The 18852-nt window shown below is 38.4% G+C and overlaps 1 protein-coding gene and 1 non-coding gene across 2 annotated transcripts in view; one reads left to right on the top strand and one right to left on the bottom strand.

The window, feature by feature from the left end:
• The window catches only part of LRRTM4 (leucine rich repeat transmembrane neuronal 4), a 733064-nt gene that overhangs the window by 220472 nt on the left and 493740 nt on the right, over positions 1-18852 (top strand). The window lies entirely within an intron of this gene.
• LOC114233729 (U6 spliceosomal RNA) lies at positions 836-938 on the bottom strand. The gene has a single exon (XR_003619883.2). It is a non-coding gene; the product is annotated as a U6 spliceosomal RNA (small nuclear RNA).

The raw sequence follows: 18852 nt of genomic DNA, 5'->3' as shown, positions 1-18852 counted from the left end.
TGTGAAAGAAGTGTTATTCTTAAAAAAATTATCCATTCTAAAATTATAATTATCACTGTAGTATCAAGGAAAACAGTAAACATACTGCATAAATAAATTGACACCGGCTGTTCCTTTACCCAAATTAGATAAACTATCCTATTTCAAGCCTAAATGATATTAAGTAAGGAAATGATTAGATTTGGGCTCTGTCCCTTGAAAATATTTGCCAGGTGTCATTTTAATTTTTAGCCAAAAGTAATGTGATCTGCAGCAGTTCTTTGGAAGTTTTGGGTCTGAGTTTATTTTCCTGTGGTGCTTTTAAGTCCATAAACATTTAGTTTGAACTTCTGTGTGTCTTCACGTGAACCACATGTAACAGTTTCATGATATGCCATTTAAGCATACTCATTTACCATAAAACATGCTTTAAATGAAATTGAGTGTGAGACATGAAAAGGAAAATGTTGATTTGGAGAGTAAAATAATAATACACTAGGTTTATATCTTCTGAGCAAATAAAAGCCTTCATATTTGTCTTTATTAACATCATCACCAACATAGAATGAGTCCATTTACTTTGACAGTTCTTAGATCAGAGGCTGTTTTCAATAGCCAATATGTAGTCAATGGTTTTAAGTTTTATCTATGTGGAGAACAGAAATAAACTAGTTAGTCAAAAGTATTCATTTACAAATTCAAATAAAAAAGATTGCCTTTCAGACTTTCATTAGTCCCTACCTTAGCATTGTCTTGACTGAACTGATGTTTTATTGATTCTGAGGGATCATTAAATAGCATGATCTAATGCTATGAATGCCACTTGATATCAAAATGTCTATTTAGGGACAGACATACAAATATAAAATACAGTGGGGATTTGCACGTCATCCTTGCACAGGGGCCATGCTAATCTTCACTGAACCATTCCAATGTTAGCATGTGTCCTGCCAAAGCCCTAGTGCCCAACAGCAGATGAGGAGATAAAAAAGCAGTGGTACGTTTAGTACACAATGGAATACTACTGGGCCGTAAAAAAAGAAGAAAATCTTATCCTTGTGACAGCCTAGATGGATCTGGAGATTATTAAGTGAAGTGAAAAAGCCAGTCAGAGAGAGACAAATACCATATGATTTCACATATATGTGGAATTTAATGAAAACAATAAACAAAATAGAAACATACTCACAGATACAAAAAACAGACTGACAACTGTTGAAGGGAAAGGAGGTTGGTGGACTGAGTGAAAAAGGTGAAGGGATTAAGCAAAAAACAACCAAACAAACAAAACACTCATAGAAAGACAACAGTGTGAAGATTACCAGAGGGAAAGGTGGGTGGGAAGAGGTAGAAGAGGGTAAAGAGGAGATAAATAGTGATGGGGAAAAATTTGCCATTGGGTGGTGTATATATATATACACAATATATATACACTGAGTGGCCAGATTATTATGATCTCTGAACACATAATAATCTGGCCATATATATATTAGAGGCCCGGTGCATGAATTTGTTCATGGGTGGGGTCCAGCCAGCCTGACCAGGGGGAGGGGACATGTTGGTTGGCCTGCCTGCCTGCTGGTCAAACTCCTGGTCGAGGGAACAATTTGCATATTATTTATTTTATTTTATTTTTTTATTTAATAAATCTTTATGTTCAGATTATTACAATTCTTTCTCCTTTTTCCCCCATAGCTCCACTCCACCCGGTTCCCACCCCACCCTCTGCCCTTACCTCCCCCGCACTGTCCTCATCCATAGGTGTACAATTTTTGTCCAGTCTCTTCCTGCATCCCCCACACCCTTTTCCCCCTGAGAATTATCAATCCACTCCCTTTCATTGCCCCTGATTCTATTATATTCACCAGTTTATTCTGTTCCTCAGATTTTTAATTCACTTGATTTTTAGATTCACTTGTTGATAGATATGTATTTGTTTTTCATAATTTTTATATTTACTTTTTTCTTCTTCTTACTCTTCTTAAAGAATACCTTTCAGCATTTCATATAATACTGGTTTGGCGGTGATGAACTCCTTTAGCTTTTTCTTATCTGTGAAGCTCTTTATCTGACCTTCAATTCTGAATGATAACTTTGCTGAGTAGAGTAATCTTGGTTGTAGATTCTTGCTATTCATCACTTTGAATATTTCTTGCCACTCCTGTCTGGCCTGTATAGTTTCTGTTGAGAAATCAGCTGACAATCTTATGGGTGCTCCCTTGTAGGTAATTAACTGTTTTTCTCTTGCTGCTTTTAATATTTTCTCTTTGTATTTTGCCCTTGGCATTTTAATTATGATGTGTCTTGGTGTGGTCCTCTTTGGATTCCTTTTGTTTGGGGTTCTGTGTGCTTCCCGGACTTGTAAGTCTATTTCTTTCACCAGGTGGGGGAAGTTTTCAGTCATTATTTCTTCAAATAGGTTTTCAGTATCTTGCTCTCTCTCTTCTTCTGGCACCCCCATAATTCTGATGTTGGTACGCTTAAAGGTGTCCCAGAGGCTTCTTACACTATCTGCAAATTTTTGGATTCTTTTTTCTTTTTGCTTTCCCGGTTGAGTGTTTTTTGTTTCTTTGTATTTCAAATCTTTGACTTGATTCTTGCGATCCTCTAGTCTGCTGTTAGATCTCTGTATAATATTTTTTTTATTTCAGTCAGTGTATGCTTAATTTCTAGTTGGTCCTTTTTCATATCCTCGAGGTCTCACTAAATTTATCAGCCTTTTCTAGAGAATTCTTGAAAAACCTTATAACTGTGGTTTTGAACTCTATATCCAGTCATTTGCTTTCCTCCATTTCTTTCATTTGTGATCTGTTTCTTTGTCTCTGCATTTTGGCTGCTTCCCTGAGTTGATAGAGTGGCTTTGTATGCTAGGTGTCCTATAGGGAGGGCCCAGTGGCTCTGCCTCCCCAGTTGCCTGAGGTGGACACTCTTGGTGCACCCCTTTGTGGGCTGTGTGCACATTCTTTTCTTTTTTTTTTAAATATATTTTATTGATTTTTTACAGAGAGGAAGGGAGAGGGATAGAAAGTTAGAAACATCAATGAGAGAGAAACATCGGTCAGCTGCCTCCTGCACACCTCCTACTGGGGAGGTGCCTGTAACCAAGGTACATGCCCTTGACCAGAATCAAACCTGGGACCTTTCAGTCCGCAGGCCGACACTTTATCCATTGAGCCAAACCGGTTAGGGCTGTGTGCACATCCTTGTTGTAGTTAAACCTTGATTGTTGTTGGTATCACTGGGAGGAATTGACCTCCAGGCCAATTGGCTGTGAGGATCAGCTGTGTCTACACAGGGAGAACTTCTGTGCTGGAGATACCCTTATGGGAGAAGACTTGCAAAAGCCTCTGTGCTCAGCTTGGATGGGGTGGAGTCTCAGGGCAGAACAGACAGCATTGGTTTCCCGTCAGTCCTGCCCTAATATGCACCTGTGTCTCAATGTCCTGTGGTAATTGCTGCAAGCACCTCTGAGAGAAAGCTTCCCTTGAGTTCTGCCCACTGCTGGACGGTCCAGTTTCTCCCCCAGTGAGTCTGGGTCTCCAGAGTCTCGCCCAGAACTGGAGTTCAGCGCAGTCATGAGCTTTTGTCTCCCTCCTGCTTGAGAAAGCCAGCTGCCCACTCAGTTGCCAGTCCTCTCCGCGCGTGCGTCTCAGTACCTCTGCCTTCCGCAGTTCCTGAGTCTCAGTGTGCTTTTCTCTTTCCTTCTAGTTGTAGAATTTCCACTCAGCCAGCCTTCCTGTTGTTCTGGATGATGTCTGTTTTGTCTTTTAGTTGTAGTATTGAAATTGTTGTGCGAGGCAGCAATTTAGGTGTTTACCTATGCTGCCATCTTGGATTCCTCACAATAACATTTGATATTCAAAGATATTAACTCTCTGTTAGTCATACTTATGGCAAATAATCTGTATTTGTTATAGAAAGATGAGAAACAACTGAGTGGAGGAAGACATTCTAGTTATTTATATGTTATGCAAATGAGTTTGTTTTCCCCTGGTGCAAGTCCATAAATGTTTAGTTTGAACTTTTGTAATTAACAGTGTGTTTTAAACATTGTTCTTTGTAACTAAAAGCACTCTACCATCTCATTCTAAATTTCTATTTGACACCTCATCAGTATTTTATAATTAATATGGACTCCTACTATTTCCTATAGATTGTTTTCAGCCTAATAATAACAATGTATACATGCTATTTACTATTCCAGAAAAACATATTAATTTTTGCATAAAATAGCAGCATATTGTTATTATTTGCTAGCACATTCTATATTTTCTAGGTAGTTTGCATATAATCCTTTCAAGAGCCCAAACAAAAGGTATTTTTATTTCTATCTGATAACAAATTTAATCACAGTGGTATTAAATTTCTTCCCTAGGGTCACAGAGTTAGTAAATTATCTTGCAGAATAACTTTTAATTAGTAAGCCTGCCAAGCGTAGAGCATATGATGTTAAGTGAAAAAGCGGTTTGAAAAATAAGCATGTTAGGATTCTATTTTTAGAAAACATATATATGCATATATATATATATATATATATACGCACACACACATATGTATAAGGGACTATAAAGGATCTGAACAATGTTTACATTGACTAGAGACAATGTGTGTGTTATTATTTGAGCATGGATTATATTTTTAATATTATGTAATAAATATTTATTTTTAAAAGTTATGATTAATGCACCTTTGTCCACTGAACATTAAAGTGCAGCAAAATGGAAAACAAACCAACAAAATGTACCTAGATTATGAGAAGCACTATAATGTAGAGATCCTCTATTACTCTTTTCCAATATTTGAATATCAAGAAAACCAAATAAATAGATAAAACATAGATGCTTTATATATTATAAAAAAATCTTTATTTAAAATATATGTGCATGTAAATTTGTATTATACAGTCATCTGAAATGTAGACAATAATCCCAAAAGAACCTCTTTAGCCAATTGTTGATAAAGTAACTTATATTATAAGTTACTTTATCAACAATTTAGAGATAGAATATGAACTTTGGTTCAAAACTGAGGCTAGAATTTAACCACTGCAATGTTTTCTTCTCTCTCTCTCTCTCTCTCTCTCTCTCTCTCTCTCTCTCTCTCTCTATTTTCATTTCACCATAGACTTTTGTAGTAAATAATAGATATTTGTTCAAAGTGGCATGTAATAATGTATTAAAATATTTTGATTTTGAGTAGAGTTATGGTTTCCTAAGGAATTTAGATGTTATTGGGTAGCATTTGGGGAATCATTAAAGTTTATTTTATTATTGTTATTATTATTATACAGGTGATACATTGGCATTATTTATTTCTAGATAACTACTTGGTCAACAGTATGTGGGATAAACCAAAGTAGAAGAGAGGTAGGGAGCGAGAATGCCATACAGAGCCCTAGCTGGTTTAGCTCATTGGATAAAGCATCAGCCTATGGACTGAAAGGTCCCTGGTTCGATTCTGGTCAGGGCCACATACCTGGGTTGCACTTGCAGGCTCAGTCCCCAGTAGGAGGTGTGTAGGAGGCAGCCAATCAATGATTCTTTCTTATCATTGATGTTTCTATTTCTTTCTCCCTCTCCCTTCTTCTCTGAAACCAATATCAAAAATATATTTAAAAAAAAGAATATCATGAAAGTGATTGGGATAGCAATAGTTAAACAGCAGATAATATGTGCTAGGCCTATAAAGAAAATGGAAGATTATATGGGACAAATGAGCATTAACAATGATGCTCAGGGATGTCAGGATGAGGGGAAAAGGTAGATAGGGATATCATAGCAATAGTTCCCAGGAGGCTATTTTGTTATTGAAGGTAGGTTTTGATTTAAGCAGTCTGACAATCTACCTCTATGATATGGGTTAGATTTTCCTAAATGATGGAAGAAAACTAAAACAACCTAAAAGCATGATGTGTTTTTTTTTCTACAAATTTATTTACTCTAAAATGTATTTACTGTAGCTGTAGGCATACTAGTACACCATTTTTTTTTTCAATAACTTTTCCTTTTGTTTTCATCACAGTGATCAAATAAGAGATTTTAGTACTAAAACCCTTATTTATTTATTTTATTTTAAAATATATATATATATATTTTTATTGATTTCAGAGAAGCAAGGAGAGGGAGAGAAAGCTAGAAACATCAATGATGAGAAAGAGTCATTGATTGGCTCTCTCCTGCACACCCTCTACAGGGGATAGAGCCTGCAACCTGGGCATGTGCCCTGACCTGGAACCAAACTATGACCTCTTGGTTCATAGGTCGACATTCAACCTCTGAGCCACGCCAGCTGGGCACTAATATACTTATTTATGTACTCAGTCAATATCTCAATATTCTTCTTAACATTGCATGATCTAAAAGAGCCATATCAAATACCGATTTTGGTTTTAGAGTCTTATGAGTTGGTATTTGTTTACATTTTTCTTTTCTTCGGAGTAGGTCAATATTATTAGATGATAAATTTTCATTTACTGACATGAAATTTTAAAAAGGACTTAAGGTTTAAGTCACAAAATAGAAGTATGTGTATGTGTGTGTGTGTGTGTGTGTGTGTGTGTGTGCTTAAGAACATATAGGTCATTATGCAAAGCTGAAATGATGAAAGTATGAGTGTTATAAACCATAGTGAAATAAATGAGAATTTTTATATAAATTTATAAAAAAAACTATATAACTGGATAAATATTTTTTGCTCTAAACATGAAATTTTTAAGTTGAGATTCAAAGTGGATAATTGAAGCTATGTGTACTTATCTAAAATTATCTAGTAATGTCAGCACTGTAACACTGCATTTACATAATTATGTTAATAACTTATGATGTAACTGAATGGGATTCAATAAAACCATTTTTCACTGATTGAAGCAATCACAGTCCAGAAGGGGTTGAAGTACAACATGAATAAGCAGGTCAGTTTTACATCATTAGAAAGATTTAAGTGACATCTAATTAGCACTAAGGGATTATATAGTTTTATAGAATAGAAAACACTATTGAGTAATAAATGGGAGAAATTCAGATTAATACCAGTGTCATGCAGGTACTTAAATAGATTGAAGTCAAACAAGTTTTAAAAGAAGCATCACATCAATAGCTTGGGTGTCCAAGGTGGGGATTTGGGGTATGAGTGGAGGTTATGGGCACTCACTAACACTTTATTATTAATGGATTATTAAAAGGCATAATAGACTGTGCTTTCTACTCATTTGTGGAATAACAAACAGAAAACTATCAGAGTCCAATGCCCTCTACATAGATTGCCTTATATTCATTTAGAATGGTCAGGGTAAGAGTAAATAGAAAATTTACTTTCATTTCTCCTGACAACTCAGGATTTTCAGTTCAATATTTAGCCTGTACTCATTTTCTAACAAGTCTAGCTGGGATTCGCAAATGTCTTGTCCTTTTGAAATTTATTTTTAAGTCATGTCTAGCCTATACCTCAGCTGACAACCAAACTCGTCTTCCCTTCCTAAGTGCTTCTTTATTCATGCTAACTCTTCCTAGTGACTACTTTGGTGGCCCATCATGACCCTTCAATAAACATCACACGTGCTACTGATACCGAACTTTTGGACTGGAACCCAGATTCTTTGTCCGCTGGAATCTAAGAATGAATCCACAGACAGAAAGTGGTATAGCAAAGATGGAGATTTATTGAATAACAAGTACAGACTCCCACGTGGGGAGGGGGAAGAGTCCCACTAAGTTCCTCTTCCCAATGGCTTATAAAGGCTGCAGAACATGGTGCCTTGATATCCCCTCTGATTGGTCAATATTCCCCTTCAAGTTGGTTACTATTGTAACTCCTGGGCTCAAAGATGGAACCTCAAATGGGACACATGAGGTTCCCCCCCCCCCTCCTTCCTTATTGTTTTCCCATTCCCTTTGGGCTTTCTTCCTCTCCTTCTGAATGAAGGGCTTCCTTCTCTTTATTTTGTAAATGTGACCTTTCTTGGCTACTTCCAGTTCCCTTGTCTTATGGAAATATACCTGTTGCTGCCTCCTTGTCTTATGGAAATGTAACTGCACCTGGCTTCCTTGTGTTATGGAAATGTACCTTCTCCTAGTCTGCAGCCCCACGCTTTTCCCATGGACCCCAATTCTAAAAAAATCCCTAAGCCTGCCTATGTCCCCCTAAAATTCCTGTTTCACTACCATTTATTTAACCAATACATAGTACTTACAGTCTTTGATATATGCCATCTGCTGTGCTAACCACTTTATAAGTATTAACCCTTGTGATTTTCAGAAAAACCTGATGAGGGAGACATGTCATTTCCTCAGTGTTAAAGTGCAATCACCTGCACTTTAACATTGAGGAAATGGAGGACTTGAAACTTGCAGTTTCTTACAGCCAGTAAACAGAGTTAAATCCCAAATACTCTCTCCAGAGATCCAGAGATTATGCTCTTACCCTAGATACTCTGTTTTCTTCCATATCAACAACACCTATCCCTTAGGTGCCCCAAATGAATTCCTTCTGAGTTCCAGATTTCATTCATATCTTTAGAACCTGCAGAAATAGGAGAGTTTTAATCCATTCAAAAATGATATAAAGAAAACTGTTTGTTTTGTTGTTTTTTAAAGGCCCAGGCATTTAAAGTGAACCTGAGGCACTGTTTTACAGTTTCATTTGAATTCTATTGATTTTTTTGCAAAAAGTACTCAGTACCCTCAAATAACTTGGGGATATTTTGCAGCAATATTTGCAAAGCTCTACTTAACAATGAAAACCAAACTTGGCAGTCTACTGAAAATGAAAGGTCATACTGAAAATGAAAATGCAAGAATTATGAGAGAGATTTAAATCTTTCAAATATATTATCACATTCTAGAGTTTGGCCGAAACCGGTTTGGCTCAGTGGATAGAGCGTCGGCCTGGGGACTGAAAGGTCCCAGGTTCGATTCCGGTCAAGGGCATGTACATTGGTTGCGGGCACATCCCCAGTGGGGGATGTGCAGGAGGCAGCTGATCCATGTTTCTCTCTCATCGATGTTTCTAACTCTCTATCCCTCTCTCTTCCTCTCTGTAAAAAATCAATAAAATATATTAAAAAAAAAGAATAAGAGTTTGTTTTAGTTCAAATGATAGGCTAAATACAAATCATTTAAATATATGTGTACACACATATGTATAATATTCACCTACCACATATACTTGTATCTATAGTAATAAAAGCGTAATATGCTAATTAGACCAGGCGGCAGAACAGCAGAACAACCATCCAGATGACCTTCCAGATGAAGCCAGGTCTGTGAGAGCTGAGCCTCTTGCATGATTTTCATGCATTGGGCCTCTAGTAGGTATATATTATGTGGTAATTGTTATCAGTGGGGTGCCTTCTGCAGCCCCGCCTGTTACTGGTGGAAGTGGAATTCTTGAGAGGTCACAAGGAATTTCCTGAGACTCGCCTGGGAAGATGAGTGATATTTATTTCCATGGAATTAAACCCCTGGGTTTTCAGGGTTCCATTTCCTTCCCTCCCACCATGGAAATGTACAATCTTTTCTTCGTAGGGCTAGAATTAAGCCAGTGCCCAGAGTCTCCACTCCAGTCCAGCATCTGGCTAGCTTAGCTTGTGTCCACATGGCAGGATAGCTCTCGGGTGAGTGCAGGTCATGGAGCCAGAGACTCACAAGAGCCAGAACACAAGCGAGTGGGAACTTTTTGTCAGGGGATTATGTATTCCCAATTTTTCACAACCTAGCATCAGCCCCACCCTCCCAGCCAATGATCCTTGTTCCCCGGGCTACACTGACAGACAAGCACCTTTCCTCCCTCACTCTCACTTCACTGTGCATGCACCCATCTCTCCCTCTGACTTCACAGCACATGCATCCATCTCCCCCTTTGTTTGATCCCTCCCCCCGGGATCTGAGGGGAATGGACTAGTGATTCCCTGGGGAGCAGGAAGCTGCAGGTTCCTGGTGAAGCTGCCCAGATGACCATGCTTATAATGCCTGACCTCCCCTTGGCTCTCTTCCTATTATCAATATTAATAACTAGCTCACTGTGACAATAACAAAATTATTATATCCATTGCTGCAGTGCTTACTGTTATTAAAAATTAATTAATCCTGGTGGTCTGGTACAGGTAAGTATCAACATATTGGTTGTAGTTGTCTGATCTCCTTTCCTGTAGCAGATGCTGGGCTTTTATACATGGAAAGAAGCCTTTGCTGCCACATCAGACAGCAGTCTTTTGACAGATGTTCTGTGGCCAATGGAAAGAGTGCAGATGAAAATAATAGTCTCTCCATGCTTGTGAGTCCACAGCTGAAAATGAGCAGTTGTCCCCCTTCCAGACAACTGCTATCAAACTCATAGAACCTTGAAATAATTTGCAGCCTGCCCTGCACTAGAATGAGGCCCACATAGTCCTTGAGGCTGGCAAGCTCTGCACTACTGAAACACAAGCCTGCTTCATTTTCCTCTTCTGAAAATTCTGCTGTTGGAACCAATGATTATAAAACCAATATTAAAGCCTACCTCGGTGATTTTGCTCATTTTGCATTTTAATGTATCTTTTCTGTTACATAAGTAATATATTTTCCTTATGGGTAATTTAAAAAAAAATAGATAATAATGGCAAAATGGAAGCCATTAATAATCCTATCTAATAGAGATAACCATTTCTAATATTATAGTGCTTACCCTTCCAGGCATTCACAAATGTATACACATACACACAAAACACATGCACAAATTTTAGGTAAATAAAAATATAAGCTTAGCATACAATTTTTTAACTTCCCCTTTCACTTGATATTACCTAACAAAAATGTTTCTATGTTAATGGGAAGGAGAGGAAAACTTCCCCTCTTTTTCCTCCTGCCTTTCCTGGAATAATCAAATTGTCATGGTGAAAGGGCAGAGCAGGACAGCACAAAATGTACTGTACCCTCCACCCTGTGTAACTATGTATATAACTCCTTTTTCTTAGAAAACCGCGAGAATGTAACAATTGCATGAACCTGCCAATAGGAATGTAGAGAGGTGGACTCAGTCCACCTTAAGCAAGCTGCCCAGTGTGCCTTTGTGTAACTGGACCCCTCACCCTACCCCTGACCAATCATAAACACTCTCCCTGCCCACTGCTTGAGACCCCCTTAAAGCCTTTGTGTTGGCGAGAGAAGCTCTCTTGGTCCCCGGTGAGCGCTGGAGATGAGAGCTCGTGCTAGCACGAATAAAGGTTCTCTTGCAGTTACAGCGGGTCTTGGCTCCTTCCTGGGGGGTTTTTGGGGATTCTGAACACTGGGCATTACAATGGCACAGATTAACAGGAGAAAATAAACAAATTTAATTATGTATGTACATACAACGTTTCCCTTAAGAATACCAGAAAATCAGACAGTTGAGGCTTATATGTCCTGAGCTAAGAAGAAGGGGTATTGTGGTTGGGGACTTAAATGACAGGTAAGGAAATTCAGAGGGAAATGGAAAAGCAAATGTTTGATAAATAAATGTTTGCTGGACCATCTTTAACAGTGGGACATAGAGATCACCAATCAGAGGTGCTTGCTAGGTTCCTCTCTATCACACTTAGTTCCTTTTAAACGATCATTATATGTGATGCTATCTCCCTTCTTGGGCAGGTCCTCTATCTAAATTATTTTAGGTGGGTAGTCAGGGAGTCAAAGGTTTCTCCTGAGTCATGTGACTTATTGAAAATAACCAGCTTAAAATAATCATATTTTGGTTGAAAATTCTGCTTCTGAATAAGGAAACTTTTTTTCTGTAAAGGGCAAGATAAGTATTTTAGACTTTGATGGCCACAACTCTCCAATGTCGCCATTGTAGCTAAAAGCAGCCAGTTAAATAAATGTGTGTGTTCCAATAAAACTTTATTCATAAGAGCAGGAAGTGTGCCAGAACTGACAAGTAACAATTGTCCATTCTTGACTTACACTATTATTTTAATATGGGCATAAGTTTCCATGCTATGGATATATTATGATTTTTTAAGCCTTTTGCTCCGATAGGATATTCCATGTGCTTTCATCATTTCATTGTTATATAAAAACTCATGCACTGCCAAGGATTCTATGGCAGGCATTCCTCCCAGTGCAGTAACTAGCATCCCTGGGGGGTAGCTTTCCTATCAATTAACAACTCTCCCAGCCTCACTGGACTTCTAGGATTTCCTACACAACATTGTCTCTAGGGTGTCCCATCTCATGAGAGAAGTTAATTACAAGACAGCTTTAATGGGCGTGCTGTTTTATTATGGTTGTATTGGCACGCCACTTTGCAGACATTCTGCAACATTTTTAGCATTTGAATGGTCATTTTACATAACTGGAAAGGTCCATGAAGTTTATTTCTCATGTTTGCACATTTCCTAAGCCCTAGGCAAGGGAGGAAGAGGAACTCAGCCATTTGTCATTGTGCCCTTCCTGCAAGACCTGTTCATTTGATGCTTTCAGGATATGTTGATATTCTAATATCATTTAGAGTGCATTATATGAAATGTGCTCCAGCTTCTGCCTTTCTGCATTGGACATGATGACAAGAATCTTCATTAAGCAGTTTTATTTCTGCCCTCTCATTTCTAACTCCTATTATTCTTTTTTGTGAATGTGTTAATGAATAGAAATGTATAGGTTTTGTGTTCCTTTCTTTGAGGTATACTTTTGTTTGATTTGCAATTTGTATGATCTATGCCAGGAGATTCTGAATTTTAAGTTAGATTCTTTTGTGATTTTTTAGTTTGGGGTTAGTTTTTTATTGTTGTTGTTTTTGAGTTAAAGTTTGTGTGCATGTTACAGAGATTTAGAATGTGCTTAGCTATTACCCCAAATGCCTGAATATAGCATACTTCGATAGAGACTACTATAAAATAAAATAGTTTTGTCTAGAAGAGAATAGATGTGTCTTATGTCAAACCTTGTCAATGTACATACATAGCTATGATGATAGATGTGTGGATGATATAAGAAATGTCAGAAAATGTAATGACATTTATTCCCTCTCTTACATAGTGTGGCTTAACGGACAGCATCCCATGATGACAGCACAATAAATAGAGGCTAATGTGTATTATTTCAAATGATAAAGAAATGCATACCTATAAAGCTCATATGAATATTTGAACTAAAATCCTCAAAGTAAAAATTGCTAGTAAGTTGAAACTGTTTGACATTAAAAATCAAGCAGTCTGTTATTGAGAATTAGAAGAGTAACGAATGTAATCATCAAAACTGAGTTAAGCCAGGCTGGTGTGGCTCAGTGATTGAGCCTCGACCTATGAAACAGGAGGTAACGGTTGGATTCCCAGTCAGGGCATGTGTGCAGGAGGCAGATGATCAATGATTCTCTCTCGTCATTGATGTTTCTATCTGTCTCTCCCTCTCCCTTCTTCTCTGAAATCTGGGTAATATATATATTGAAACTGGAATTTTAGAGGTAAAATAGGACAGGTTTAGGAAATTTTAGAAATTTTGGAAATTAAGGGGACCGTGGAGGAAAGCACCAGCTGCAGAGCAGCAGACAATATATTTCCATAGAATAGGGGATCTGGGAACAGCAAAAGGTCTATATTTTCAAAATAAAGAGAAGGAAGCCCTTCATTCAGAAGGAGAGGAAGAAAGCCCAGAGGGAATAGGGAACAATGGGGAAGAAGGGGGGTTCAACCTTTGCCCAGGAGTTACTATAGTAACCAGTCTAAGGGAACAGTGACCAATCAGAGGGGATATCAAGGCACCAGAATCTGCAGCCTTTATAAGCTGTAGGGAAAAGGAACTCAGTGGTACCTTTTCCCCCTCCCTAGTTGGGAGTCCATTCTGTGGGACTCTTTCCCTCTCCCCATGTGGGAGTCTGTACTTGTTCTTCAATAAATCACCACCTTTGGTATACCACTCTCTGTCCGTGGATTCATTCTTCGATTCCGGCGGACAAAGAATCTGGGTTCCAGTTCAAAAAATCCATATCAATATGAGGTTAGTACGAGTTGGCATCTGTGGTTCTGAAGGTTCAAAGCCCACGCCCCCCACACCAAACACCAAGTGAGGTAAGGTAGCATCTTGATCATGGAGGCCAAAGCTTCTCCAGTTACTAGTGGTGGCGGCATCTGGAGTGATATTGCCTAGAAAACATGGGAATTGGTCAACAACATGCAGGAAGCAAAGGGCATCTATGAAATCTACAAATACAATAAGAAACAGCAAAATCTCAGCATTGGCTCTACTGAAAATGGTGATGCCCTCCAGTTCAGGAAGCAGCTAGGAAGTGATGGCAGATGCTGGGAAAGATGGATGGTGAAATGGTGATCTTTGCGGACAGTTTTGCTTTGCCTGTAGAGGGCGCTGAAACCTGAGTAAATGCTCAGGCAGCTGCATGTGAGTACATGGCAACATATGTAGAAACCACCAAACAGGTTGGCTGCCTTGGAAATGCAATTGGCTGGTTTCATGGCCCCCCTCTTACTATGGCTGCTGGCTTTCTGGGATCGATGTCAGTACTCAGATGCTCAATCAGCAGTTCCAGGAGCCATTCCTAACAGTGGCCATGGACCCAACAAGATCAGAATCTGCAGGGAAAGTGAATCTTGGAGCCTTTAATACACACCCAAAAGGCTACAACCTTCCGATGAAAGACCTTCTGAGTACCAGACTATCGCACTTACTAAAATATAGACTTTGATGTACAATGCCAACAATATTATGCCTTACTTAGAAGGCTCATATTTTGAGTTCTCTTTGGTTTGCAAATTGCTTGGGCTTTTGTGGAATAAATACTGGGTGAACATGCTGAGCTTCTCTAGCTTGCTTACTAATGCAGACAAGCCCACCACCAGGTCTTTGATTTGTCTGAAAAGTTAAAACAGTCAGAAGCCCAGCTGAGATGAGGGAGTTTCACATTGCGTTTAGAAACACAGGACCCAAAGTTGGAAGACAAACTTGCCAAAGCTACCTGAGATGCTGTACAATTACCTTAGAAGCTACCCATGGATTGGAGTTTTAGGTTTTTAAGGATAAACCGTTTAATCAAGTTAACACCTCTTAAACAATCATTAAGTACCATATTTTCCGGTGTATAAGACAACTTTTTAACCCAGGAAAATCTTCTCAAAAGTCGGGGGTCCTCTTATACACCAGGTGTCGTCATCTTATAGGGCGGGTATATCCCAAACTCTGCATTTTAACCAGAAAAGTTGGGGGTCATCTTATACGCCAAGTCGTCTTATATGCCAGAAAATATGGTAGTACTTTTGCCTGAAAACCAATATGAAAACAATCTCAAGGAACTCTTCTAAACCGGTTACCAAAAATCTGATTAGAAGTAATATTAGGTGCTCTGAAGTGTCCTGAACATTAACATCCTGTAATGAAACTCTAAAATAAAAACAAAACAACAACAAAAAAAAAAAGTACACATATGGAGTTTAAATGGTTCTTATTATAATGGGACTAAAAATGAGAGGGGCATACTAGTGTTTTTCCATTTTCATTTAGTATAATTCTTTAACCTATGGATCTCTTACACATGAATTTGTATTGTATTTTATTAACAATAAAAGAACCATCCCATTTCACATGAACTATTTCATTATAAATATTATTTTAAACATTTTCCCTATAAAGAAGCAAATAAAATGCCAAGTTACGTGTGTGTGTGTGTGTGTGTGTGTGTGTGTGTAACAGAGTGCACATGTTTTATATATATATACTAGGGACCCATTGTAGGAATATTCCTGCAAGACTTCTGGCGGGCTTCCCTCCCGCCATGGCCACCTCTCCCGCCCCCCCCCCCACCTCTCCTGCTGCGGCGGGCGGGGCAGGCAGAATGGGCGGGGAGCCCCCCCCCCCCCGTCCACCCAACCCAGCCCACGGCCACCTCCACCTCAGAGGCCGCGCAGGGGATACAGCCGCTGCCACTGCATGCCTCACCCTGCACTCTCGACCTTATGTGCCCGCTGACGCAGCTGCCTCTGTGGCCGCGAGCTACTGCCGCCTCTGAGTACCCCAACTTGCCGGGCATGCTGCTGCCACCTCCTCGGCCACAGGTGCTGCTGTTGTGCACCCAACCCAGCCCACCTGCCCCGCCACGCCCCACCCGCCTCACCACGCCCCGCCCGCAGCCACCACTGCCTCCGAGGCTGCCATGGCCTCCCACACCACCCGCCACTCCCCACCCACCGCCACTGCCGCTGCCGCCACCGCCACCACCACCACCGCTGCGGCCATGCACAGTCGCTCCCACACACATTGCCCGCCACCACCTCAGAGGCCACCATGGCCGCGTGCTCCACAGCCGCGCTGCCGCCCTCCCACGCAGCCGCCTTGCTTTCTGCTTTCTTCACTCCTCCCTCCCTCAGCGTATGCAAATTAACCGCCATCTTGTTTGCTCTGATTGGCTGTGGGCATAGCGAAGGTACGATCAATTTGCATATTACTCTTTTATTAGATAGGATATATATATATATCCTATAGATAAATATATATATATATATGCACTCAATATATGTATATTGAGTGGCCAGATTATTATGATCTCTGAATGCATAATAATCTAGCCACTCAGTGTATTTGTATCTCAAATGGGTACCAAAAGTATTCTAGACTTTTGCTGTAGATCAACCACCTATTTGCCTTCAGCTTTCTATCAGCCAGTGCAAAGGGGAAAACTGATCAGGTGCACGATTTATAGTATCTTTGATATCAAATAAATGAGGTACTCAAGAGAAGTATACTAAGTGGCCAGATTATTATGCATTCAGAGATCATACTATTGTGGCCACTCAGTGTATATAACATTGGATAATTGAATTTTAAAAGCAAACACAAATCATAAACATTATGTCATAAACAGAAAAGTCTATTTCAAATTTCTTAATAAATGTTCATATATGACATCTGGGATACTAAATAGATAAATATAATAAGAAGCAGAGCTGAGAAAAAAAAATCAGTAATTAATACTTCAGAGCAAATTTCCAGTTGGTCTCTAGCCCATTTATATTTGCTTCTATAAGATTAAGAACCCAAAGTAGACTACCAAGATATATACAAGCAGATATAGCCTCTATTTTAGAAAAGGTATTTGAAATGACGGGTAGTTCTTTACTTTTAAAATGATTAGGAATTTCATTTCATCAGTTGCATTTCACTGCTGATATTTGACTTTTCATGTCATTTTTTTCTATTTCATCACTTTATAATCTAATGGAGGAATATTTTAAAAATACTTTATTTTAATATTTTTTCACATGTATTGAACTCTTCTCCAAGTATATTTGTTTATCAACTTTGAAAGGTAACTGCATCACAGAAAATTGCATTATATTTATCCCTAATTGGCCTCAGGTTAACTGCTTTGGGGAGGATAGGAGAGAGATATTAAGGATTTATCAGCTGCAAAGGCGGAATAGTCATTTAAATCCTAGTGATACCACATTTGCATACTGTTTGGGGATATATCGTCTCCCAGTGCCTCAGGTGCGAGTTAATGGAAACCATCAAGCTTAAGGTTTTGTAACACAGGGTGATCAGCAATTCCAGAAAGCCATAGTAAACGGCAGTAGAACTGTTGCAAGCAGGTTGCACACCATCCTGATGAGAGGTCTTGTTTCTACAACCGGTCATTGTTGAGTGACCCATCAGAGGTTGCAGGAAATGGAAGGGCACAGCATTTGATTCTGTTGTTAGTTAAGATATCAAAAAGACAATCAATGTTAAAATTCTTCTAGAAAAATCATAACTTTATCTTAGCAATTTTACCTACAGTAATTTATCTTACATATAGAATCAGATATTGAATAATTGAATCTATATATATATATATATATATATATATATATATATATATATATATATATATATATAAATGATAGAATAAATAGATTATGATGCATTCATGCAATGGGTAATGGGCAGCCATTACGAAGAAGATGTAGGTGTGGACACATGCTCCTAACACATGGTTACGTTTAAGGAAAAGATAGATCTCAAAATAATGTGATCCATAAATACGCACAAATACATGCACACGTTATTATTTTGGTTTATCTTTCAGAATAATCTGCATTGGAACAATAGCAATGATTTGATAGGTGTATTTTTAGAAACAGAATGTAAAGGCTATTTAAGCATGTAAATTTGCACAATTTTCAGAAAATACAGCATCGGTCTTTTTTATTTTACCTTAAATGGAAGGTATCATACGAAAAAGCCATCTTGGCAACTTTTAGTAGCATAACAAAGCAATGATTTTAAGAGCTCAGCAATAGCACTGAAAATGAAAATTTTAAAGTGTGCATTGACTTTTAGGACTGCCTGTTGAATATTAAACACTGAAATTGCTAGTGCCTGAAGCACTTCATTCAGCATAATGTATATAAACCTTGGAACTATTCTCAGGCACTAGTTTTAATAAACGAAGAGCAAGGTTGAGAAGGAAGTTTACTACAAAAAAGTTTGTTTAAAATCAATTATTTTAGCTACTACTTGTATTGAAACTTTGTCTTTAAAATGTGTAAAGTTGGAAAAACTGCATGTGTGATTAGTATTTGAATGTTTTGACAATTTAAATTAAGTAGCAGCACACTTTTAAATGAGCTCAAGAGTCTCAAATCATTTGCAATTTAAATTGTATGCACTATACAAGGTTTGCATTTGAAGTGTAAAAATACAAGAAATTTGACAAGAGGTAAAAAAACAACAGCCTAAGTCATGTAAGTCAAAATAGAAAACTAGACAATTGGGTTTGAATTACCCAGTTTTGGGTTTGAAAACAATAACTGATAGCCTTAACATCCATCCATCCATGTTGTCACAAAAGACAATATTTCACCTTTTTATGGCTGAGTAGTATTCCATTACTTATATATACCACATCTTGTTAGTCCATTCACCCATCAGTAGACACTTA

Source organism: Eptesicus fuscus, chromosome 16 (genome assembly GCF_027574615.1).
Source record: "Eptesicus fuscus isolate TK198812 chromosome 16, DD_ASM_mEF_20220401, whole genome shotgun sequence".
In the NCBI taxonomy this organism is placed as follows: domain Eukaryota; kingdom Metazoa; phylum Chordata; class Mammalia; order Chiroptera; family Vespertilionidae; genus Eptesicus; species Eptesicus fuscus.
Note: the sequence above shows the minus strand (reverse complement) of the source record. Positions and strands in the feature narration are given on the sequence as shown.